A 25055-nucleotide genomic window follows, 5' to 3' on the forward strand; every position below is an offset into this window, starting at 1 on the left:
TTGCAGCTCCATGTAACTTCAATCCATTTAACTTTGTTTTTTTAACACCCTATAAACGTAGAAACACTATTCTGGAGTGATCTGCACGTAGGTAAGTGACACTGTCAGGATATACAATACACCTTTTAAATACCCCCCCAACCCCCCTTTCCACTAGAGGTTGCTAATGTGGGGTGAAAACTGAGGAATATCCCACTTATTATTTTGTGTACTCGATCTTCCGCATATGTAATCTCAGCCACTACTTAGCGTCTTCATTTATCTTTCCCTTTAGTGTATTACAAGTCCTAAAAAAATAAAACGTGCAGGAACGCTCTTGTTTTCATTTTCATAGTATAATAAAGTGAACACAATAAACAGAATATGTCAGGTTTCTCCACGCTCCCCTCCTCACCAGCTTCTCCCCGCACGCTCCCCTCCTCACCAGCTTCTCCCCGCACGCTCCCATCCTCACCAGCTTCTCTCTGCACGATCCCCTCCTCGCCAGCTTCATGTTCCCCTCATCAGCTTCTCCCCGCACGCTCCCCTCCTCACTAGCTTCTCCCCACACGCTCCCCTCCTCACCAGCTTCTCCCCGCACGCTCCCCTCAGCAGCTTCTCCCACACGCTCCCCTCCTCACCAGCTTCTCCCCACATGCTCCCCTTCTCACTAGCTTCTCCCACACGCTCCCCTCACCAGCTTCTCCCCACATGTGCCCCTCCTCAGCAGCTTCTCCCCACACGCTCCCCTCCTCACTAGCTTCACCCCACAAGCTCCCCTCCTCACTAGCTTCTCCCCACACACTTCCCGCCTCACCAGCTTCTCCCCACCCGCTCCCCTCCTCACCAGCTTCTCCCCACCCGTTCCCCTCCTCACCAGCTTCTCCCCACACGCACCCCTCCTCACCAGCGTTTCCCCACACGCTCCCCTCCTCACCAGCTTCTCCCTCACATGCTCCCCTCCTCACCAGCTTCTCCCCACATGCTCCTGTCCTCACCAACTTCTCCCCAGACGCTCCCCTCCTCACCAGCTTTTCCCCACACGCTCCACTCACCAGCTTCTCTCTCACACGCTCCCCTCCTCACCAGCTTCTCACCACATGCTCCTGTCCTCACCAACTTCTCCCCAGACGCTCCCCTCCTCACCAGCTTTTCCCTACACGCTCCACTCACCAGCTTCTCTCTCACACTCTCCCCTCCTCACCAACTTCTCCCCAGACGCTCCCCTCCTCACCAGCTTCTCCCCACTCGCACCCCACCTCACCAGCTTTTCCCCACACGCTCCACTCACCAGGTTCTCCTTCACACGCTCCCCTCCTCACCAGCTTCTCCCTACATGCTCCTGTCCTCACCAGCTTCTCCCCACCTCACCAGCTGCTCCACACACGCTCCCCTCCTCACCAGCTTCTCCCCACATGCTCCCCTCCTCATCACCAGCTTCTCCCCACACACTCCCCTCCTCAGCAGCTTCTCCCCAAACGCTCCCCTCCTCACCAGCTTCTCCCCGCACGCTCCACTCACCAGCTTCTCCCTTACACGCTCCCCTCCTCACCAGCTTCTCCCCACATGCTCCTGTCCTCACCAGCTTCTCCCCACACGCTCCCCTCTTCAGCAGCATCTCCCCAAACGCTCCCCTCCTCACCAGCTTCTCCCCGCACGCTCCCCTCAGCAGCTTCTCCCACACGCTCCCCTCCTCACCAGCTTCTCCCCACATGCTCCCCTTCTCACTAGCTTCTCCCACACGCTCCCTTCACCAGCTTCTCCCCACATGTGCCCCTCCTCAGCAGCTTCTCTCCACACACTCCCCTCCTCACTAGCTTCACCCCACAAGCTCCCCTCCTCACTAGCTTCTCCCCACACACTTCCCGCCTCACCAGCTTCTCCCCACCCGCTCCCCTCCTCACCAGCTTCTCCCCACCCGTTCCCCTCCTCACCAGCTTTTCCCCACACGCTCCCCTCCTCACCAGCTTCTCCCCACATGCTCCTGTCCTCACCAACTTCTCCCCAGACGCTCCCCTCCTCACCAGCTTTTCCCCACACGCTCCACTCACCAGCTTCTCTCTCACACGCTCCCCTCCTCACCAGCTTCTCCCCACACGCTCCCCTCCTCACCAGCTTCTCCCTCACATGCTCCCCTCCTCACCAGCTTCTCCCCACATGCTCCTGTCCTCACCAACTTCTCCCCAGACGCTCCCCTCCTCACCAGTTTCTCTCTCACACGCTCCCCTCCTCACCAACTTCTCCCCAGACGCTCCCCTCCTCACCAGCTTCTCCCCACTCGCACCCCACCTCACCAGCTTTTCCCCACACGCTCCACTCACCAGGTTCTCCCTCACACGCTCCCATCCTCACCAGCTTCTCCCTACATGCTCCTGTCCTCACCAGCTTCTCCCCACCTCACCAGCTGCTCCACACACGCTCCCCTCCTCACCAGCTTCTCCCCACATGCTCCCCTCCTCCTCACCAGCTTCTCCCCACACTCCCCTCCTCAGCAGCTTCTCCCCATTCGCTCCCCTCCTCACCAGCTTTTCCCCACACGCTCCACTCACCAGCTTCTCCCTTACACGCTCCCCTCCTCACCAGCTTCACCCCACATGCTCCTGTCCTCACCAGCTTCTCCCCACACGCTCCCCTCTTCAGCAACATCTCCCCAAACGCTCCCCTCCTCACCAGCTTCTCACCAGCTGCACCGCACACGCTCCCCTCCTCACCAGCTTCTCCCCACACGCTTCCCTCCTCACCAGCTTCTCCCCACATGCTCCCCTCCTCGTCACCAGCTTCTCCCCAAGCACTCCCCTCCTCAGCAGCTTCTCCCCACACACTCCCCTCCTCAGCAGCTTCTCCCCACATGCTCCCCTCCTCACCAGCTTCTCCCCACATGCTCCCTTCCTCGTCACTAGCTTCTCCCCCACATGCTCTCGTCCGCCCCAGCTTCTCCCCACACGCTCCCCTCCTTCTCCCCTACTCATCTTCTCCCACACATGCTCCCCTTCTCACCTGCTTCTCCCCACATACCCCCTCACCTGCTTGTCCCCCACATGCTCCTTCCTCACCTGCTTCTCCCCACATGCCCCTCTCCTCAACTACTTCACCCCCACATGCTCCTTCCTCATCTGCTTCTCCCCCACATGCTCCCTCCTCACCAGCATCTCCCCCACACTTTCCCTTCCTCACTATAGCTTCTCCCCACACTCTCCCCTCCTGACCAGCTTCTCCCCCACACTCTCCCCTCCTCACCAGCTTCTCCCCACATACTCACCTCCTCACCCCCACATGCCTCCATTCTCATCCGTGTTCTCCCCCACATACCACATGGACGGTACAAGAATACTAGAGTGTGAAAGGTTGGAAAGACCTTTCAACTACAATATTTTCCTCTGCCAGAAAGTTATTAATGCCTAAATTTACCAGGCTTCACTATTTATAATTGCTGTGCATTAATGGCAAAAAAGTAGTTATTTGTACCGCCATATTTGCAAAAAATAAGGCAGTGATAACAAATTTTATTGCAGTGATAAATATGGCTAAATTTAACACCATGTTCACTAATTAGTATGCAAACAAGCTTGCATCGCCTAATTACATATACAAGAGTATAACATTTAACGGCAATATTGCAAATGAGCATCCAAATGAAAAATTAATGACTAATGGATTACGTGTGACTTTAAAGTGCACTGGAAGACTGATAAAGGTAAATATCACACTTTTCAATTAGATGCAGCGACGAGAATAGGGCATAGATATGGTAGGGCATAGATATAGTAGGGCATATATATAGTAGGGCATAGATATAGTAGGGCATAGATATATAGTAGGCATAGATATAGTAGGGCATAGATATAGTAGGGCATAGATATAGTAGGGCATATATATATATATATATAGTAGGCATAGATATAGTAGGGCATATATATATAGTAGGCATAGATATAGTAGGGCATATATATATAGTAGGCATAGATAAAGTAGAGCACAGATATAGTAGGGCATAGATATAGTAGGGCATAGATATAGTAGGGCATAGATATAGTAGGGCATAGATATATAGTAGGCATAGATATAGTAGGGCATAGATATAGTAGGGCACAGATATAGTAGGGCATAGATATAGTAGGGCATAGATATAGTAGGGCATAGATATATAGTAGGCATAGATATAGTAGGGCATAGATATATAGTAGGCATAGATATATAGTAGGGCATAGATATATAGTAGGGCATAGATATATAGTAGGGCACAACATATAAGGTAAATCAGAGGTGTGCAACTTCTCCCTCTGTGTCCCCGTCTGCCTTGTCTCCGGCGTTTCGGACGTCACAACATCATGTGATGGCAACGCGTCGCCACAAGCCGCCGGAGACAAGGTAAGGGAACTTACAGAGGCCGTGCGCGCTCCCCCGGCATTTCATTTAAATGCTTTGGGGAAGAGTGCGGGGCCTCTGTAAGTACTGCGCCCCCCCCCCCCCCCCAGAAAATGTTGCGCCCCCCCCCCCCCAGTTTGCGCACCCATGAGTTAGATGTAAGGGTTTCAAGTGTTCGAGTTGTCTTGTATATTTTGTGTGCGTATTGCATTGATTGTATAAGAATGACATGAATAAAAAGAAAGCCATCATGACAACTTGGAGAAACACTTCCATCGCAGAAGACTAAACTAACGTATAATGAGCAGTAAACTAGATTTAGAGGGCCAGGAATATGTGCATAGGGTGACATTGCACAGTATGTGACGCAGGAAGAATCCGCCAGTGTATCAGACCCTGCGACTATCCCACGATATGACACCTCCTGTCCACGGACACTCCTGGACGTATTTAGAGAGTACAAGGCATATTTTTGTTTATTGATTATAGTTTTCAAGAAATATTTCCTACCTTCAGCAGGTACTTTAAACCCGCAATCTCCAGAAATGCATTTAATCATAAGTTAATATTGTAATGCAGATTCGCATCCGCTTTTTTTATTTTTTCTTCTTCAATGCCTAAAGATAATGAAATTATTTTAATTCACACGTGAGTTCCTGAATTTTTGGGATTTAGATTTGTTTTGTTTTTTTAAAAAGCTTCTAAACGATACTTAAAGCGTATCCAAATAGTATCTTCAAAAGAGGCAATCCAAGCAGCTTAAATAAAATAACAAATACATCTTTTTTTTTTGTTTTCATATTTGCAGCCTTTGATTACCTTCATTGAAAACTAATTAACTGAGCTGCCGATCTATTAGTTCTTCCGGGATCGATCAGCAAAATCCTGCTTCCCAGGGTTCATTATATGGCTGCCTTTAAGTTTCAAATCAATGTTTCAGTCAGTGTAACTCAGCAGCTACAATGTATTCTTATATTGTTAAGGTAACATGATCTATGGTTACAGTTTGCAGCTTAAACTGCTGCGAATATTGTCAACAAATGACCACAAACAGGGAAGTGTTACAAAAATCTTTCCCTGCTGGGGAGGTGGGCTAAAGCCTGCTATAGAAATTAAAGGATAATGCTCAGTATATTAAAACTCATTAAATGGCATTAAGATTTGAATTTTAAAATAAAAAAAGGTAATAAGTATTATCTAATACTACAGAAATTATTTATATTAAACAAAAAACAACAAAAAAACACGTAGAATATTGCTTGGATTTCTCCTTTAAAAAGTGCCCAGCCTCACAGACAGATTTCTGAATAATGTAAATAACTCCTGACTACTGTCATTCAAAATTATTAGCTGCCACTATAATGGTGGCTGATTACATGAAAAATGCTGGTGGTGACCATAAGTCATGTATTACTGAAGAAGTTTGCTTAACATTTAACATTACGTAACGTTCTCTTCTTTGAGTAAGATTAAGAATGTTTTGTCGATATGCTGAATATATGGACAATTTAGAATTCCCTTTACACATTAGGCTGGGGCCATGGTACCGCCGACCGTGCAGAGGCGTCCGCACACTGAGTGAACAGACTGCCTTCAGGCAGTGTTCGCAACCATGCGGCGTGCGGGCGCGCGGAAGCGGGAGGGGGCGCACGTTGCGTGAGAAATCAGTTCAAACTGATTTCTCAGCGCGACAGACGGGTCACGTGAGCGGTTCGCCCAATGAGGGCGAACGAGCTCTGTGACGTCACTAGGAACGCCCCCAGGAACGCCCCCCATGGCCAGGGAAAGCACCCGCTATCCCTCAGCCTCCGCGCGGGCGAAGGTACCATGGCCTCAGCCTTAGAGGTAATCAGAGATTTGCATAACAATTAAATGGATACCACCTGGAAAGACAATACTGCACCATTGCACACCCATTATTAAAGATGTCACAACATGTGTGGTTTACTAACACCACTTTCTTGATTGTTTCACAAAAGTGCTGTAGCAACATTTCACTAAAGCTGCAGACCAAGCAATATCCTACCTGTGTGCGTTTTATCTTTTTAAATAAATCAGTTCAGTACTATGAGAAAGAAAAAAACACTGTGAATTTTTTATGTATTATAATGTAACAAACTTTTTTGTTTCTATTGCAACCATTTACAAAGTCACATCCCCTTCCTCTTCTGAAACAGGCTCTGGCACACCCCTTTTTGAGCCCTGCCCTCTCTCTAGCAGTGCACCAATTGTATCGAGTGACTGCTTGGGTCACATGATCTTCCCCACAGAACTTTGCATCTTTGGTCATCCTCTGCTGCACTGACAGCCATATAGTTAACTTCGAGCCGAATCTTCACCGATCAATCACAGGAGAACGGATCGACCGGCAACTTAGCTAATTACTTATTGTGTGTATTGTATTGATGCACATATTAAAGGTGGAGGTGGAGGGGGGGGGAACGCAGCTTGGATTGCCGCTTTAATGGCGTGCATGAGCAGTTTGACTAACGAGCGCAGACATCATGACCCACGTGTCACAGACACAAAATTCTAATTTCTTTAACTTAACCAACATCACTTGTTGCATAACAAATGCAGGAGGAACTAGCCCAAGATTAAGACATTTGAGGCAAGATGGATCAGCAAAGCAACTGTGTAGCAAGCCTCTATGGCAAGAAAGATGTCAAGCTGTATCCTCAATAGAGAGAGAATATCTAGTAACATGAGCATGCACTGGCAGTAGCCAATAATTATACATACTGATAGATTGTATTTATATAATGTCCCTGAATTCCAAAGCTTCATACAATGATATTCGGGGGACTTCTGCTACTGTGCAGCTATCGGATGCTTGAGCAGCTGCCAAGGGGAAGACATGAGAAATAAACTGTTATCAAACCATCATGTTTCCCCCATTCAAATAGAATATGGTTCTAGTATTTCTGCCACCGAACCTTTACCATTGGCCGTTGTTATGTTTGGACAGGGCATTACTTCCCTCGTCCCATATTTTCGTTGTACGATTCAGTTTCCTTTTCATAGAGACGCAGCGGCACAGGCTGCATTAAAATAATGAGAAAGCTCAATCAAAAAGACCCTCTTTTTAAGGCAGGCTCTCTTGTTAATATGCACAGACATGAAAGGCTTTGCTTTTCTTCCTACACAACGGCAGTGTGTGTAAATTGCAGGGGGCTCATTGGCATAAATCTCTGCAGCGACTTCTGAGGGTAAACTGGATTTACATTACTTTCTGACAAGAATTAAATGAAGGCCTTGTGAATATATGAACAGCCTTCTAGACTGCAACAGATGGGCGTTAATGTGCTCCCTAGGCAAACCATCAGTGACATCCGTGTCCTCTGAATTCTGGTGGTCTCCGCCAATTAACAGGCAAAGAAAAGCAGAAGAATAAGCAGGGAGACTCCTGCATAGCTGGCCAGCCCGAGCCGGGAGTGCTTGTATTTAGCAACATGATTGAGAGCAACCCAAAGCTGTGAACTTGTTATAATGATAATGGAACATTTGTGGTTAGGGCGGCACAGCCAATTAATATATTCTTTTTTTGCATTATCAACTGGTCTTCTGACGGGCAGGGGGGGGGGGGGAAGTATATAAGAAACAGGCGGGTGGATCTTTCAATGCCACAATATGATTATAACAGGCGGAATATATATTTATCCTTCCTTTCTGAACCTAATAATGTTCCTATGCAATTCCATCAGCACCCCACCACCGACCCCCCTCCCCCCTCAAAAAAATACATTTGAAGGAAAATGATAAGGGCTGAATGTTATAGGGCTATATTATTATTATTATTATTATTTTTTGTTATTGTGCATGATCAAGTTACAGTATGGTATGCATGAGATATTTAGTTACCACAATTAGGAAGACAAACCAGCGTTCTTGACTATCATAAGATTTTAGGGAATTAAAACATTTATTTTTCTTTGGAAAGGCTTGCATTTATTTATTTTTAAACACTGACCGGGGCTTAATTCACTAAGGTGAGTTAAATTGCTGAAAATAATGTGATGTTACCTAACACGAAATGGCTGTTATTTCCCAATTCATTAAGCTAATGAGGTGCAAAAATAACATCTGTAATCGAGCTCATTGGCGTAGGGTTGCATTATTTTACGGCCCCCAGCAAGACATTGAAATAGATAGAGGGATACAGTACCAAATAGAGGGCATACATACGTATATACAAATGCAGTCCCATGTGTCATAGAACACACAGTAGTTATTTATAGAATTCCCAATAGATTAACCTGTGTTGAGACGTAAATTACCTGGGAACACACCTGAGAATACCTGGGAAATATGCAAATAGATCAATTGTATAAATGTCACCTATATTTGCATATTTCCCAGGAACCTTTTGTCTCCACTTTACTGGATCTGCGAATGAATATAATTTAGGCTGCAATGAGCTCATCTGCATGTCATTGGGAACAGCAGCCATTACAAAATAACGGCATGTTTTTTACAGGAGTAAAGCCTGGTCAGAGCAGGAATCCTGGCTGCTCGTTTCTGTTATATAGATTTTTTTTATACATGATTGGAACGGGGGCGCGTGCATGACATCATCGCGGATGCACGCGAGCTAGGGAAGCTCCGTGCACTCCGCCAATAGATGTAGATATAAACCCTGAGTGCCGCCCCGATCAGCCTGCGAGACGCCTCATCGGCCGGAGGAACAAGTAACGAGGGCAGCAAAAAAGATGCCAGAGCCGGGGACTCCTGATCTCTCCCGCTACAACCAACGACAGCCAGCGGTAGCGGTAGAGAAGGAGGAACAAAGATGGCACCGCCGAGCTGAGCGCACAGGAGCGCGCGGCCACAACAAAAACCACGGAAGGAGAGAGGCAAGCTGCAGGATCTGAGGCCACCCTGAGAAACTTGGTGGAGAGAGCCACAGCAGGAGAAGAGGCAGTGGGGAGAGCTGTTCCTGACAGAGAACTGAGTATGGAAGAGGGAGACACAGTAATTACTAAACAGGACCTGCAGAACATGCTCAGAGAAATGCAAGCGGGCTTTCAGTCAGCTTTGGATAGAGCAGTAAAGGAATTTAAAGCAGAAGTTTGTTTCTTTATTGGCTAAAAGAACTACGGAGCATGAAAATAAAATGCACATTTCTTTTACAAAATCAGGAAAATACTGACGATGAGGTCCTGCGTCTCAATAAAGAGATAAGAGCCATAAGGGATGGTATAGACGATATAGAGAACAGGGACCAAAAGGCAGAATTTACGAATCCGCCATGTCTCCGAGTCGCTCTCCGCAGAAGCCCTCCAGCCATAACTTAAGAGACTGTTTACCTCAATTGACCCCCAGTTACAAGATGGCGATCTCTTGATGGACAGAACTCCCAGAGACCTAGGACCGAGATTCGAAGACCCCAAAAGAAGTAGAGACGTGGTCCTAAGACTCCACCAACATGCAACCAAGGAAAGGATTATAAGAGGCTGCAGAAACAGCGGCTCAATTGAATTTGAAAACAATTCCATCCAGATTTTCCAGGATCTGTACAGGATGAAAATTGAGAGGAGGAGAGGGCTGCGTCCAGTGACGGCGGTGCTCCAGGAAAATGGTTCGTTAACGGTGGGCCTTGCCGTTCCGCTTGATGGTAAACCATGGAGGCAGACAGGTCTCCCTCCGTTACCCCGAGGAATCAGCATCTTTTCTGTCTTCGCTGGGTCTGACTCCCAGGGAGGGCTCGGGCCAGCACCGAAGCCCTTGAGAAGATCGATCGGCTGAGGGTGCAGTTGCCCAGAGATAAAAGATTCAAGACGGTGGCTTTGAGGATCTCTCGACGAGTCCGTGGCCATCTCCTTGACCGGCGACTCGGCAACCCATGGAAAGATATCCAGGATGTGTAGCTGCATTTGTTTTCTCTCTTCTTTCCACTTTCCTCCCTGTCTCCCTCTATACTTTTACCAATCTATTACAGGGACTGCTTAATATACGGTTTGGAGTCTGCTGCCTGCTTCTTGGGTGCCGGTTTACTACAGCTGATCAGGGGACGAAACCGGTGAACACACAGATTGAGGGTCCTGATGGGGGAGGGGGCCTTGGCTCAAATACTTTTTTTCTTGTTTAAAGATACAAAGGACACTAAGCCTCATCGAGAAACCAAGAGCAAATTACTGCTCGAAAATGTTAATGTTAAAAGACATTGAACACTTAAAGATAAAATGTGTATCCGGGTTTTTATATTTTTAGACGAGAAGCCTATCCCTAAAAGTACATGTTAACACGAAAAGTTTTATATGTTTATTTGTTCCACGGGTGTTAGGAATTGACGTGTTTTTTTTAGGTTCTTTTATATTCTATTCAAGCTGTGGTGAGGGCACGATCAGGGGAGAGCGAGCAGATAGGGGCGGGGTGTGCAGGATAGGTTGGAGCTCTGCATGCCCAACATCAGGTTGCTCCCAGTAGGGCCATATGCCCCCCAGGCCACGTAGGGTCTGGCCGCAAATTTGGGATGAGTGGCTGGTTACACTCATCTTATAGTTTAATTTTTGCTGTTTTTGTTTTTCCCCCAAGTTCCCGGAGGGAGAAAGTCCCTTCCCTTTGTTTTTATCCCCATTTGTTCCCTACAACCATTAAAGTTTTCCGCTAACAATTTTCACAAGAGAGAGAGAGACACGACATTGGAAATGACTAGTCAAGCACCAATGAAGTTAGTATCCCTGAATGTTAAAGGTCTCTATAGTAATGGTACATATAGACTGGCTCTAAAAGAATTCAGACATTTGAAGGCAGATATTGTTTTTTTTTGCAAAAGACACATTTTGATACTCAAGAACCCCCAAACACCTTTAGCGAGACATACTCCATAGCATTTTACTCTTCTTTTACTAGCAAAAAAAGAGGGGTTGCGATACTGATTAAACGGGACATCCCGTTCCAGGCATTAGAGGTTAAGAGAGATCAAGGGGGAGGTCCCTATTTGTCCACGGGCTTCTTTCAGGCCAACATACCACGTTAGTGAATATCTATGCACCCAACGAGGGACAAATTGATTTTTTAAGGGAAACACTGGAATCCATGGCAGGTAGCCGAGGGCAACTGTTGATATTGGGAGGTGATTTTAATATGGTACCAGATCCGGATGTGGATAAGTCCACCCGCCCAGAGGAAACACTTTCTGCTATGGTATATAGTGTAGCTAATAAATTTAGACTACTTGGCGCAGCTTACATAAAGGACAGAGGGATTACTCCTTTTATTCACCCCCACACGATACGTACTCCAGAATTGACAATATATTTGTATCCCCAGGTATTTTAGAGATATTGGTCCATTCAGATATAGGGCCTATCACGTGGTCAGACCACACCCCGGTGGCGATCCTGTTCAATCCTCCATTTGCTAGGACAATCATTCCATTGGAAGATGAACGACTCATTACTGAACTACCCAGAAATTAGCTCACAAATTGGAGACTCACTCAAAAATGATTTTCATATCAACAATGGCTCTATAGAATCAACATCAATGCTAGGGGAGGCACATAAGGCCACGATCAGAGGACGGCTCATCTCAAGAGAATCAAACAGAAAGAGAATAAAAATAGAAAGACAAAAAAATCTAACAGGAAAAATTGTAAAATTAGAACAATCACATAAAAAGAACCCGTGGAGGAAAATTTACAAAATTCTGACCCAGGCAAGGGAGGAACTTAAGAGGGTGTAACTAAAGGATGTACAGAAAGTCCCTAAAGTGGACAAAGCAAATGTACTATGACAAGGGAGTTAAGGCGGACCGTTTATTGGCTAATAAACTTAGAGGGATCAGGTCGAGAGCAATAGTCCCTGCTATTAGGCTATGGCCCCGCTATGGCGCTGCACGCGGCCTACTAGGCAGACGGCATGTGCAGCCGAGTTCCCCGGTCTGCAGTGAGTTGCAGGGGGAAAGTCAGGGGGGCGTGACGTGTGCGCGGCCATGATGTCACCCAGCAGGTTCGCCCTCATTGGCTGAACCGTCGGGGAGCGGAGCCTAGCGCTCCACCGCTGGTATTGAGCACAATTTTTGTGTCTGCAGGAAAAACCGGCCGCGCAGCGCGGTGGCCGCCCCTTGCAGTGGGCCCGGGCCCATTGAGGGGCGGCTCCTTTCCCGGCAGCACCCGCAGTAAGCAGCGGGGACCTGGCCTTAGATTAAAAAAGGGGGAGAATTTACCTATAACCCCTCAAAGATAGCAAAATTTGCTAAATTGTATACAGATCTCTATGATCTCAACAACTCAACTCCGAACGCCAAAGTCCCGGACCTGACACAGATTGAGACCTTACTCAGATATTATAACCTCCCAAAACTATCGGAGGAAGACCACAAAGTTCTAAATGCAAAAATAACCCCGTTAGAGTTAGTAAGGGCGGTTGATCACCTCCTCCTCTTTTTCTAGATTGTAATCTTTGCCAGAAGATATACTGTACACATCATTCCAATGTTCTTTCATTAAGCTATTTACATAAAAGTTTATAGAAAGGTGCAATATATTGACTTGTATCTATGGGACACATCTGTTATTTTGTTATATCTCCTAAATACGTTGACCCTGGACCTACCAGCCTTTGCTCTAAACCTTAATCTATTTTCACATATCCACTAAATGGTGCTAAGCCCTAAAACACGGTCAAATCAATGGCTCAATACCGCTCAGTAGTTATGACCCCCAATGTTTTAATTCTTTGCAGAAAGCTGTCTTAATCCCTTCAGTGACCTTGAGATGTACAGTGTACGTCATTAAGGGTGGCACCATGGAAGACCTTATGATGTACGGTGCATGTCATGGGGATTCGCTTGTTTTCTACAGGGCATTCGCAATCGACGCCCTAAACTAAACAGTGGGGGTGGTTGGAAGGGGGGAGACCCTCCCTTTTCGCCTTCCGTTTACATCAGTGGAATCAGAAAGTGATCGCTCAGGAATGCTAGTGCTGCAGGATCTGTGGCAAAAAGGTGGCACTGAAGAGGTTAAATCAATGCTGGGAAGGTAGTGGGCCCATTTTAGGTAGACTTTTCATTTTGGTTCTTTTTATTAACTAATAAAAATGATGAACGCGAACAAATCCTATAATGTCATTGCAGAGTCCTCTTGTGGGAATGACATGACATTTTAAGAGACTGGCTATATACAAAATGTGATGGCAAGAAAAAAATATATAGATATGATTATAGCCAAAAGCCAAACATTGTACACTCCGAACCGGTGACGTCACTTCTACAGAGATACAGCTCTGAAATGCGTGATTTTACTGTCCTCTTGTGAGCGCAGGTCCTGGAGACTGTCTCTTTTTATTAACATTAAATTGTGTCACAGAGTTACGCTATGGAGCTCGCGCTTCTTTTTCTTACTTTCTTTTACGTATATCTTCATGATTTGGCAACATCATCTTGAAGCTGCAGTTTGCCCCATAAGGATCATCCACTGGAAATTTGACTTTTTCTTTTACCTTTCTACACTGGCACTGGTTTGAAATACTTATTCACTTTTTGTATATATTTAATTAGATCCCAATAGCGACTGATCTAAGGTAGTGTGTGTGTGTGTGTGTGTGTGTGTGTGTGTGTGTGTGTGTGTGTGTGTGTGTGTGTGTGTGTGTGTGTGTGTGTGTGTGTGTGTGTGTGAAAAACGGGCTGGTGGGGGGGTGCGGGCTGGTGGGGGGTGGGCTGCTGACATGTGAGGGGGGGTGGGCTGCTGACATGTGAGGGGGGGTGGGCTGCTGCTGACATGTGAGGGGGGGTGGGCTGCGGCTGACATGTGAGGGGGGGGTGGGCTGCGGCTGACATGTGAGGGGGGGGGGTGGGCTGCTGATATGTGAGGGGGGGGTGGGCTGCGGCTGACATGTGAGGGGGGGGTGGGCTGCTGCTGACATGTGAGGGGGGGGTGGGCTGCTGCTGACATGTGAGGGGGGGGTGGGCTGCTGCTGACATGTGAGGGAGGGGGCTGCTGCTGACATGTGAGGGGGGGGTGGGCTGCTGACATGTGAGGGGGGGCTGGGCTGCTGACATGTGAGGGGGGGGTGGGCTGCTGACATGTGAGGGGGGGGGTGGGCTGCTGACATGTGAGGGGGGGTGGGCTGCTGACATGTGAGGGGGGGTGGGCTGCTGACATGTGAGGGGGGGGGGTGGGCTGCTGACATGTGAGGGGGGGTGGGCTGCTGACATGTGAGGGGGGGTGGGCTGCTGCTGACATGTGAGGGGGGTGGCTGCTGCTGACATGTGAGGGGGGGGTGGGCTGATGACATGTGAGGGGGGGTGGGCTGCTGACATGTGAGGGGAGGGGTGGGCTGCTGACATGTGAGTGTATTGTGAGAGCTGAGTGCTGTGAGAGCTGTGTGCTGTGAGAGTGTGCTGTGAGCAGTGTGCAGTGAGAGTGTGCTGTGAGCAGTGTGCAGTGAGAGTGTGCTGTGAGCAGTGTGCAGTGAGAGTGTGCTGTGAGCAGTGTGCAGTGAGAGTGTGCTGTGAGCAGTGTGCAGTGAGAGTGTGCTGTGAGCAGTGTGCAGTGAGAGTGTGCTGTGAGCAGTGTGCAGTGAGTGCTGGGAGTGTCTGGTGTGTGCAGTGTGCGCAGTGGGAGTGTGCGCAGTGGGAGTGTGCGCAGTGGGAGTGTGCGCAGTGGGAGTGTGCGCAGTGGGAGTGTGCGCAGTGGGAGTGTGCGCAGTGGGAGTGTGCGCAGTGGGAGTGTGCGCAGTGGCAGTGTGCGCAGTGGCAGTGTGCGCAGTGGCAGTGTGCGCAGTGGCAGTGTGCGCAGTGGCAGTGTGCGCAGTGGCAGTGTGCGCAGTGGCAGTGTGCGCAGTGGCAGTGTGTGCGTGCAGTGGGAGTGTGTGCGTGCAGTGGGAGTGTGTGCGTGCAGTGGAAGTGTGTGTGTGCAGTGGAAGTGTGTGCGTGCAGTGGGAGTGTGTGCGTGCAGTGGGAGTGTGTGCAGTGGGAGTGTGCGCAGTGGGAGTGTGTGCAGTGGCAGTGTGCGCAGTGGCAGTGTGTGCGTGCAGTGGGAGTGTGTGCGTGCAGTGGGAGTGTGTGCGTGCACTGGAAGTGTGTGTGTGCAGTGGAAGTGTGTGCGTGCAGTGGGAGTGTGTGCGTGCAGTGGGAGTGTGTGCGTGCAGTGGGAGTGTGTGCGTGCAGTGTAGTGTGTGTGCGTGCAGTGTAGAGTGTGTGCAGTGCATGCAGTGTAGAGTGTGTGCAGTGCAGAGTGTGTGCAGTGTGTGCAGTGTAGAGTGTGTGCTGGGAGTGTGCAGGGAGTGCTGGGAGTGTGTGCAGTGTGCTGTGAGCAGTGTGTGTGCAGTGAGCAGTGTGTGTGCAGTGAGCAGTGTGCAGTGTGTGCAGTGAGAGTGTGTGCAGTGAGAGTGTGTGCAGTGAGAGTGTGTGCAGTGAGAGTGTGTGCAGTGAGAGTGTGTGCAGTGAGCAGTGTGTGCAGTGTGTGCAGTGTGTGCAGTGTGTGCAGTGTGTGCAGTGTGCAAAAAAAAACTAAAAAAAAAAATTTTTAAAAAAAAACGGGAGCCACGTGAAAACCGCGTTGTAACCGATTCGCGTTATAACGGGGTTTACCTGTATGTCTTTAATCAAAGTCTGATGATGCTTGGAGGCACCGAGGACAAATACTTTTTATTGTCACACCCATAGTGCCACTACTTCACTTACATACAATGTAGGAAGCCTCCCTGCTTCCTTTTTTTTTTTTTTACAACAATATTCTCCCTTAAATCTTTCTAAAATAGCATTTAAAAAGCTGTGCCCCAAAGTTCAATAAACGTAGGTTGTTTAAACATCTATTGCACAACCGCTACTTATATGTGGATCAACCACAGGCTTCAGAATACAATGCTGACAAACATTTCCAGGATACATTATTAAAAAGTATGTCAAAATATTTAGGCATGTTATATAAAAAAAAAACAACAGCCACCCAATTGTAAACTATTAAACACATGCTGATCTTGGAGGTTTTTAAATTATATGTCAATTATAGAACCTCCTCCTGATTTGCGTAAATCTGTATAAGCTCCATTCTGGTCCACCACGTAAAGAATTGGCTCACAGTGCACAATGAAATGTGTTCAGTGCAGGTTCGTCAAGTAAAAATCACACAAGGAGTTCCCTGCCATAGACAGTGAGAACTACATGCAACCCCTTGGATGGACAACTCTCCTCAATGCCAATGAAACTGCTCTTCTGACTCTTTACCCCCCCCATACAGATGTAGTAAGATTACTGTCCCGGTGCCACAGAACAACAGAAAAAGTCTCCGGCGCTGGGGACAGTGTCTGCCGAAATTGTGCTGTGGGGGGGATAGGGGGTTCCATGCTTCTAAATGGCGCCCCCCACAGCCTTAATCTTTAAGTGCCACGACCACCGCGGTCCGAACGCTGTAAGTCTTGATAGATCTGTATCTCAGGTCACAAGTGGGATTTGCTCAATAATAATCAAATGCTAAACTGAGATTCTGAGAAAGGTCATGAGGAAGGGGAATTGCAACTTTGAAGGTGTTGGAAGTTTACAAAATAAAAGAAAAAATTATGAATGCCCTACCACCAACTACACATGTTGTTTTGTAAAATAGTTGGTGAACAGGATTCTTTATTCTCTTCATTTCTTTTATAGCAGTGGGAACAATGATTAAACACCAAAAATAACCCTGCTCATAGAGTTTATAAGATCCAAACAAAATACTTGAATTCTGCATCCCACTCGTGCAAATATAAGTGAATTCTAATATACCGGGTTTTACAGATTATGAAAGCATTTAAATAAATATATTACATTCAAAATAAAACTCACCTGCTCTAGTCTCCACAATATTGAGAATCAGAGCATCCAATAGACATGATCAAACAGAACATTCTGCTGCAGCAAGATGTGAGGTTGTTGGAGAAATGGAGATGCAATATACAGTTTGGTGAACGTCTGTGACCTGAGTACTGTATGATCCATTGATTTAGGACGTGTGTTACCCTTCTTATATTATATTATTGTATGTTACATTGAGTGAAGAACCACCAGCAGTTTACAAATTGTACACTCTAGGAATTCACTTCAATGATTTTATCTGCATTAACTTTTCAGCAAAGGTGTATGAAACACACGCTCGGTTTTCTGCAATACACCCGCTCCAAACAACAGACCTGTTGTTTTTCTCCTTCCGTCACCATGAAAGTGTGAGTTTGTTTTCTCTCTCTTGTATACCATGTGATTATTGGGCGTAAAAACTAAAAAATCAGTCAATAAATGAAGGCCCTCCCAAAGATGGAGAAAAAGTGACATCAAGAATTGGTACTGCACATATTTAATAGATCAAACGTGCCTTTGAAGTGACAAAAACCCTAATCCATAAACTGCTAAAACACTTCCTTTCTGTCCACAACAGCTTGTCGTCAAATAAAATGGAAGTTAAGGAAATTATCTTGATCTGAAAATGACCAAAAGAAGCCATCACCTAATGACAGACTTGTCACAAATGACAATTGGGCCAAATTGTTAGGAAGGCGAGGCCTAACAACTCAAGGAATAATCCAGCTAGATGCACTAATCTGGTCATGCAGCTCTACACTCAATACCAGTCAGATGGCCGAGTAAAACAGCTAGGTCTTTGTCAATGTTAATAGAGCCTAGAAGGGCTTCTCTTTCATGAATATGTATTGCCGTCTCTCTCTCTACAGACGGACCCTTGTGAAGTATAATATACAAACACAGACACTGCTTAAGCTGACTGACCTAAACCCATGCCGAAATGCTGGCAAATAATGAGAACCCACGCTTCTGGAAAGCAAGCTGGGGGAATCCTTCTCGGCTGAGAGCTTTCTCTCCACTCTTTATTTGCTGCCTATTGTCACCAGCTCTTAGGAAGTCTTTCTGTGAAGCAAGGAAAGAAAAGGACACACGACAAGATCAGGGTTGCTAAAATTTTCACGCTACTGGATGTCAGTGCAGTTATTGTATTGTTTCTTCTTTTGTGTTTCACTATTTTACTTATTACTCTCTAGCTTTGTGTGCTTTGTTTCCCCCGTCCCCGTTACATTTTGTGTGTCTATGTATGTGTACATAAATACAAACATATAATTGCAGTGTGTATAAATATCCATCACTCTATATACCAGTATAAGATAAGATATACATAAAGGTACACACATACAAATATCGGTGTATACTGTATATATACAGTATATATAAAAAATGGAGAAACCAGGCAAACGGAAACCAATAGATATAGAAAAAAGGGGTTGTTTTTTTAAACAGGATCAACGCTTGGTCCTTTCAAGGACCTTTCTCAAGAGAGGACTGAATCGTTGATCCTGTTTAAATAAAATCTTTTTTCTATATCTGTTGGTCCCGAGAGTGCCTAATTTCTGTATTTATATACTATTTACTTTCAGTGCACCCAGGCAGGTTTGAGCATTGAGTACGTTAGTGCTTCTGGTCTATCTGATTGATATACACACACAGTTCAGCAAGTCTGTCACTGTGCTGAATTGTATTTAGAAAGTGTTTGGACTGCTGCTGTGGTTTTAAATGTTTTTGATTTTTTTTTAAATGTTACCTGAATCTGGTCCCGCAGATCTGATCCACAGTGCCCCCGGTCCCTAGTTTCGATGATATTCACCTGGCAGGATTACTTTTATAGTGGAAACATTTGTTGCATCAACGTGCAACATTATCGCAGCTTTCTATTAGGGATCCCGTGGCCATCTTTGTAGATTGTGTCACACGTTTTAAGTTATGGTGGGTACAAAAAGTGACAAACACCTGTATAGCCTACAGCAATTAAAAATATCGCTTGGGAACACATTCACATGTCTCAGATAGGTAGGCAACCCTGCGTTTCACCAATATATCCTAGTATACAATGCTTCCACTGCAGCCAGTGATTCTGGGAAATGACATGCAAATGAGCACACAGTGTCACCTTTTGCTTCTTGCCCATTTTAACATGGAACCCTATATGTTTATGCCTGATGCATTGCACAGCTTTTCAGCACAAAGAAATTGTAGTGACAACTGCGCTCCAGTGCTAGATCATAATGAAAACATTGGAAAAATGGAATATGGCTGGTGAGAAATGAACGTCTTTGTGGGGCCAAATAATCCCTGAAGCTGGGGCAAATGACAAAGCCCCCGTGACTCGTCAAAGGGATGGTCCCCCTCCAAACAGAATAAAATACTCACATACCGCCTTGTTCCAAAGTCCAGTAGGATGTGCAGCCAAGTGGTAGCAGTCAGCTGTAGAAGAGAGAACTGGCACACAATCCAATGAAGTGGGTCCCAGGGTGAAGGAAAATACTTTATTGATAAAATTCCATATAACAAACGGAGGAGAGCTCCCTCCTACGCGTTTCGTGTACTCCTTGATAAAGTGTACAGCCGCACACGAAACGCATAGGAGGGAGCTCTCCTCCGTTTGTTATATGGAATTTTATCAATAAAGTATTTTCCTTCACCCTGGGACCCACTTCATTGGATTGTGTGCCAGTTCTCTCAGCTTTTCAGCACAGCCTGGGATAAAGAAGTGCATAACTAGTAAACCTATGCTGGTTATGGACTTCTTTAATCCAAGCTGTGTAATACGGCAGGCATAAACGGTGTAATATGGCAGGCATAGGCGTAATCCATGTTAAAATTGATTTGAAGCCAATGGTGACATTGTGTGCTCATTGGCATGTCATTTCCCAGAATCTCTAGCTGCAGTGGAAGCATTGTACTGTATGTTAAGACTGAGCTTATAGTGCCAGCGACGGCAACGTGACCGGTGACGTCCCCCGTCGCCGCTAGCGAAAGTTGTAATTTGCTTCCGGCGACGTCGCGGGCGACCAGGTCTTTGATTGGTTCAGAGGCTGTCACATGGCGACAGCCTCTGAAAAATCAAATTTGACCGGCTTCAAAGTTTGCGCCGTCGCGTTTACTATAAGCGCTTGCGACGGCGACAATGCATTTGTTTTCGAGCAACTATAAGCGCAGCCTAAGAGATAATGATGGAAAGCAGAGACCTGTCTGAGATGTGAACGTGCTTACAAGTGGTATTTTTATTTGCTAGATTGTGTCACAAACTGGCACAAAAATTACAAATATCAGGAACCCTAGAGGTCTGGGGATCTACAAGTCAGCTTTTGGGGACCCCTGGATCAGGTTATATTCAGAAATGAAAACAAATAATTTGGGGGGATTGCTGCGTTAGGTAATATTGTCTCAGCTAGTTATGAGCAAGCAGAGCAGCCAAAATGACTTCCTATTCTTCCTCCTGCTTGGAGCATGGAGTATATGGCCTCGGACATGGTCAGCGCACCACGCTGCTGCTCGGCACTGAGCCCCTGCAGTCGCAATGAGAGCGGCTTTAGCAGGGGCTCGCGCACGCGTCCGCACGCTTGGGGAAGCGTGTGTCTGACGGAGGTTTGAGATTTTTCTGCTTGCCGGAGCGCAGGGCCGGTCACGTGAGCGGTTCGCCCAATGAGGGTGAACCAGCTCCGTGACGTCACTGGCCCGCCCCCGACCCGCCCCCTGACGGCGCGCTGTGTAAGGCCAGGAAAAGCACAGTTTTCCCTGAGTCTCAGCCCGGAAAAAATCACTATGTCCCAGGCCTATGCTTTCACTGTATTTCTTAGTACATGGGACTGGCAGGACAATCCCTATGCATTGCAACTCACATAAAGAGGTTAAAATCCATCACAGTGCTTCCAATTTAAAATGGATTGTAATTTAAGTGATTTGTATTGTATTGTATGTCTTTATTTATATAGCGCCATTAATGCAAGCGCAAGCTATTGAAATATGCAAGTATTTAGACATTTGTATTTACATTCTATACCGTTTAATAAAGGTTTTTTTTTCATTGTGATATGATTACATCAGACAGGGGGCCCCGAGAATTGTCATGGACGAAAAGGGGAGGCATAAAAAGTTTGCTCACCCCTGGGTTAGACAAACACTGAGTAATTAAGAGTCTGGGCATATGCAAAAGTAAGTGAACCCCTGGTTTTATCAGCTAAATTAAAGGGAATAATTAGAATGTCATTTAAATAATTAGGTAGATCTTCAGGTGTGTGTTTGGGAGGCCCCATCCTATATAAACATTACAAACTTTGTGAGTTTGGTCTTCACCATACAGGTGTATCTGGAAACACATCATGCCATGATCAAAAGAAATCTGAGGACCCCAGAAAAGCAGTTATTGATGCTCATCAGTCTAGAAAGGGTTACAAAATAATTTCTAAGGATTTGGGGCTCCACCAATCGACTGTCAGACAGATACAAATGGAGAAAGTTTAAGACCACAATCACTCTACCCAGGAGTGGTCGTCCTACCAAAATCTCTCCAAGGTAAACCCGGCAAATCATCCAGGAAGTCACAAAGAACCAGAGAAACATCCAAGGATCTGCAGGCCACTCTCACCTTGAGTAAAGTGAGTGTTCATGACTCAACTACCAGAAAAAGACTGAACAAGAATGGTGTTCATGGAAGGATAGCCAGGAGGAAACCACTGCGCTCTAAAAACAGCATTGCTGCCTGTCTGAAGTTTTCCAAATAGCATATAAATGATCCACAACACTTCTAAAACAATAAATGGAAGGTAAAACTTTTTGGCCTCAATTAGGACCTGGGACGCTTGCCATCATTGACACAACCACGTCACGGATACCAAGTATACAGGGATCCCTGGAGTGGCGTTTTCTTTACTATTTGCGGGACAGTCTTGATGCGCTTGAAACTCTGGAGGACTAATATATATATATATAGATATATCTATCTATCTATATATATATATATATATAAAAGCATGGCTATATTCCTAAATAGTAATACTTATGCCCTATTTCATGCCTCCTTTCTAAGGAGATCAATCCTAATTTCTTATTGTAGCTTTAGTGATAGGTAGGTCCTTTGTATATCAAGTATGAATCAATCATTGTGGATCCTGGGAAGAGTGGCTCCGTGAGTAAAGACACTGGCTCAACAACAACACTGAGTATGAATCAGGGGAACCTGTTTCAGTTCCCGGTGTCAGGTCCTTGTGACCTTGGGAAAATCCCTTAATCTCCCTGTGCCTCAGGCACCAAAAACATAGATTGTAAACTCTACGGGGCAGGGACTGTGTCTGTAACAATCTTATGTGCTGCATGCTGCACACTATACTGTAATTGTGAAGCGCTGAAGTCCTATTGGGAGAAAAGAGCTATAAAAAAATAATAACAAAATAACAGGTAGTATGATGCATTTTATTGGGCTTACACTGAACAAGCTCTTGCACCACACAGTTCTATGTGATGCTGTTACCTGACAGTGCAACAACAGTAAAGCTCTTTATCAATCCAATGCTGCCACCTTCTGGACTAAAAGTAGAATGTTCTTTTAAAATCCCACAAACCAGGCATGGCTGGTAACAAAGCATTAGCGCTCAAGAATAATCCTTCAATCCCAACTCAACCACAATACAATGCCTCCCGGCTAAATGGCAGTGGTAGCTACAGTACAAGCTCTCTTCTTTTACAAGTGGCCCAGTAAAAGCAGCACAGAAAGGGCAGTATGACAGTCACAAGTTGAACATTCTCAAAATGGTATCCAGTGGGTTGCAGTGAACATGAATCCAGCCTTATTTAACTCAACTATCGCCTGGAGTGTCATAGCTGAGATTTGGGATTTATAAATGTTAAATAAACATAAAAATGGTGACTGAGAGGAACAATGCTAGTCTTGGCAATATCCCCCTTATTTATCCTTTATCTGCCTACAACGCTGCTGGTGACCATTTTTATTTGCCCGAGATGTGGGATTTAATCACTTTACTTTTCAAAATGGTAAGCACCTTTTGGTATCAGAGGCAAAGGGAATGGCTGGGTTAATACATTTTGGAACCATATTTACTAAGCAGTGAGGTGCCTGGTTTCATCTGAATGGGCCATTAGCTGCATGGCGGCTTAGCACTATTTAGTTAATACATTTGACACTCCTTTACGTTTGCTGGAATCTGCTGTGGAGAAAAGGTCAATGACCCGGCTCTCAGAAAACTTAGGCCGCGCTTATAGTGCCGGCGACATCGCCGGAAAACAAATACATTGCCGCCGCGTGCGCTTATAGTGCGCGCAGCGGCGACAAAGCGACGGAGCAACGAAAACTTGAAGTTGGCAAAATTAGATTTTTCAAGGGCTGTCGCATCACGTGACGGGCCCTTGAACAAATCAAATTGCCGGAAACGCGCGACGCCGCCTGGCGAAACATAACTTTTGCCGGTGGAGAAAGGCCACGGGTGACATCACCCGTCCTGTCGCCATCGGCGGCACTATAGGCACGGCCTTAGGAAACAACACTGCTTGCAGCCACATTGGATTCTATTTTTCTTAAGGTCTTTGATTTCTGTAACTTGTAAAACAATTGAAACATAATGTAAACGTCCTATTTTTATTTTTTTCTAATAATAGGGCTATGCCAAAAGTAAAAGAAGACAATGCCAAAAACCCAAGGGTTTTCGGTTTCTAAAGCACTGGGACTCCTTTTCTGAGAGGCGCCATCTATATTCTGGGGATGGATTGCACCTCAATGAAGAGGGATCTTCGGTGCTAGGGGGGAGAATGCTAAAAAGGTTGGAGGAGATTTTAAACTAGGATGGAGGGGGGAGGGGAATGAAACTGATAATGAACTAAATGGAATAGATGAGGATACAAGGTGGTATAGAGGTAGAATGGGGGCAAGTGCGAGTTTGACAAGCAGTGAGACACCCATAGTAAATACAGATAATACTAGAAAACTTCTAAAGACTAAACTAAGTGGGCGCAGAAAGGAAGGAGCAGATAAGATAATAGTACAGGCGGAAAAAACCCTGAAATGCATGCTTGCTAATGCAAGAAGCCTGACAGATAAAATGGGGGAGCTTGAATTAATAGCTGCAAGGGAGCAGTACGATATCATAGGCATTACTGAAACATGGTGGGATGAAACTCATGACTGGACAGTTAATCTAGAGGGTTATTCCCTTTTTTGGAAGGATCGAACAAATAGAAGGGGAGGTGGAGTATGTTTATGTAACTGGGTACCCCCTGGTTACTAAATCTACCCTATGGGCTGGCAGTAAACTCTGGTATTCACAGGTCTGCCAGTAGTTATTATGGGTTTTCCCCCTTCATCCTTTGGAGTTGCGCTTGAGTGACAGCAGGGGGTGGCATATCCTGTTGTGGCTGGGCCAACAGGATGCCCGCCCTCTGGCTGTACTTAAGAGCAGGACCGCCCTAAAGTTGTGGTGTTGTTCCTTCTTCATGAGGAAGGCAGGTCACGACTTGGAGCCTGAGATTGGGGCCTTCCCGTGTGCTCTTCCCTCTGGGGAGTGACTATACCTCTGCCTCTGCTAGGGAGGCGGGTAAGAGCTAGGACGGCTGCGGGTGCCCTAGGCCCATAGTGATGGTCCAGGGACCATCTCCGGTGATACCTGAGAGCTGATATACAAGACTGATCCAGCAGGTGACTGCTGAGTACCTGTACCTTACTGCACTAAGAGACGTAATAAACCCGTTCCTGTTTTGCAATATACCTCCTGTACTGCCTGATGTGGGATCTAACTGGGGGGAGAGTTACGATTCTACCGTGGGAGATCGCCTCCATATCCCTGGAGCCTACGGCAGATGGAGGCGCTGCACTGCTAAGTACATTGTGGGGTATGAACCCCAGAAGCCTGTTCCTGAAGTCCCAAAGTTATCGCGGATGACTATGTAACTAAGAAAACATTAAAAAGGAGAAAAAAACACTTGAA

At 46.3% G+C, this 25055-nt stretch overlaps 1 protein-coding gene across 6 annotated transcripts in view; it reads right to left on the bottom strand.

Moving 5' to 3' along the window:
• Positions 1-25055, bottom strand: part of ALPK1 (alpha kinase 1) — a 144185-nt gene that overhangs the window by 94217 nt on the left and 24913 nt on the right. The window contains exon 3 of one of the 6 annotated variants that reach the window (XM_075617110.1): positions 4855-4961. The exons of the other annotated variants lie outside the window; for them this stretch is intronic. The gene's annotated coding sequence lies outside the window, so the exon portion shown is untranslated. The remainder of the gene's footprint in view (positions 1-4854; positions 4962-25055) is intronic. 6 annotated transcript variants of the gene reach the window in all.

This window comes from Ascaphus truei, chromosome 1 (genome assembly GCF_040206685.1).
Source record: "Ascaphus truei isolate aAscTru1 chromosome 1, aAscTru1.hap1, whole genome shotgun sequence".
Lineage (NCBI taxonomy): Eukaryota > Metazoa > Chordata > Amphibia > Anura > Ascaphidae > Ascaphus > Ascaphus truei.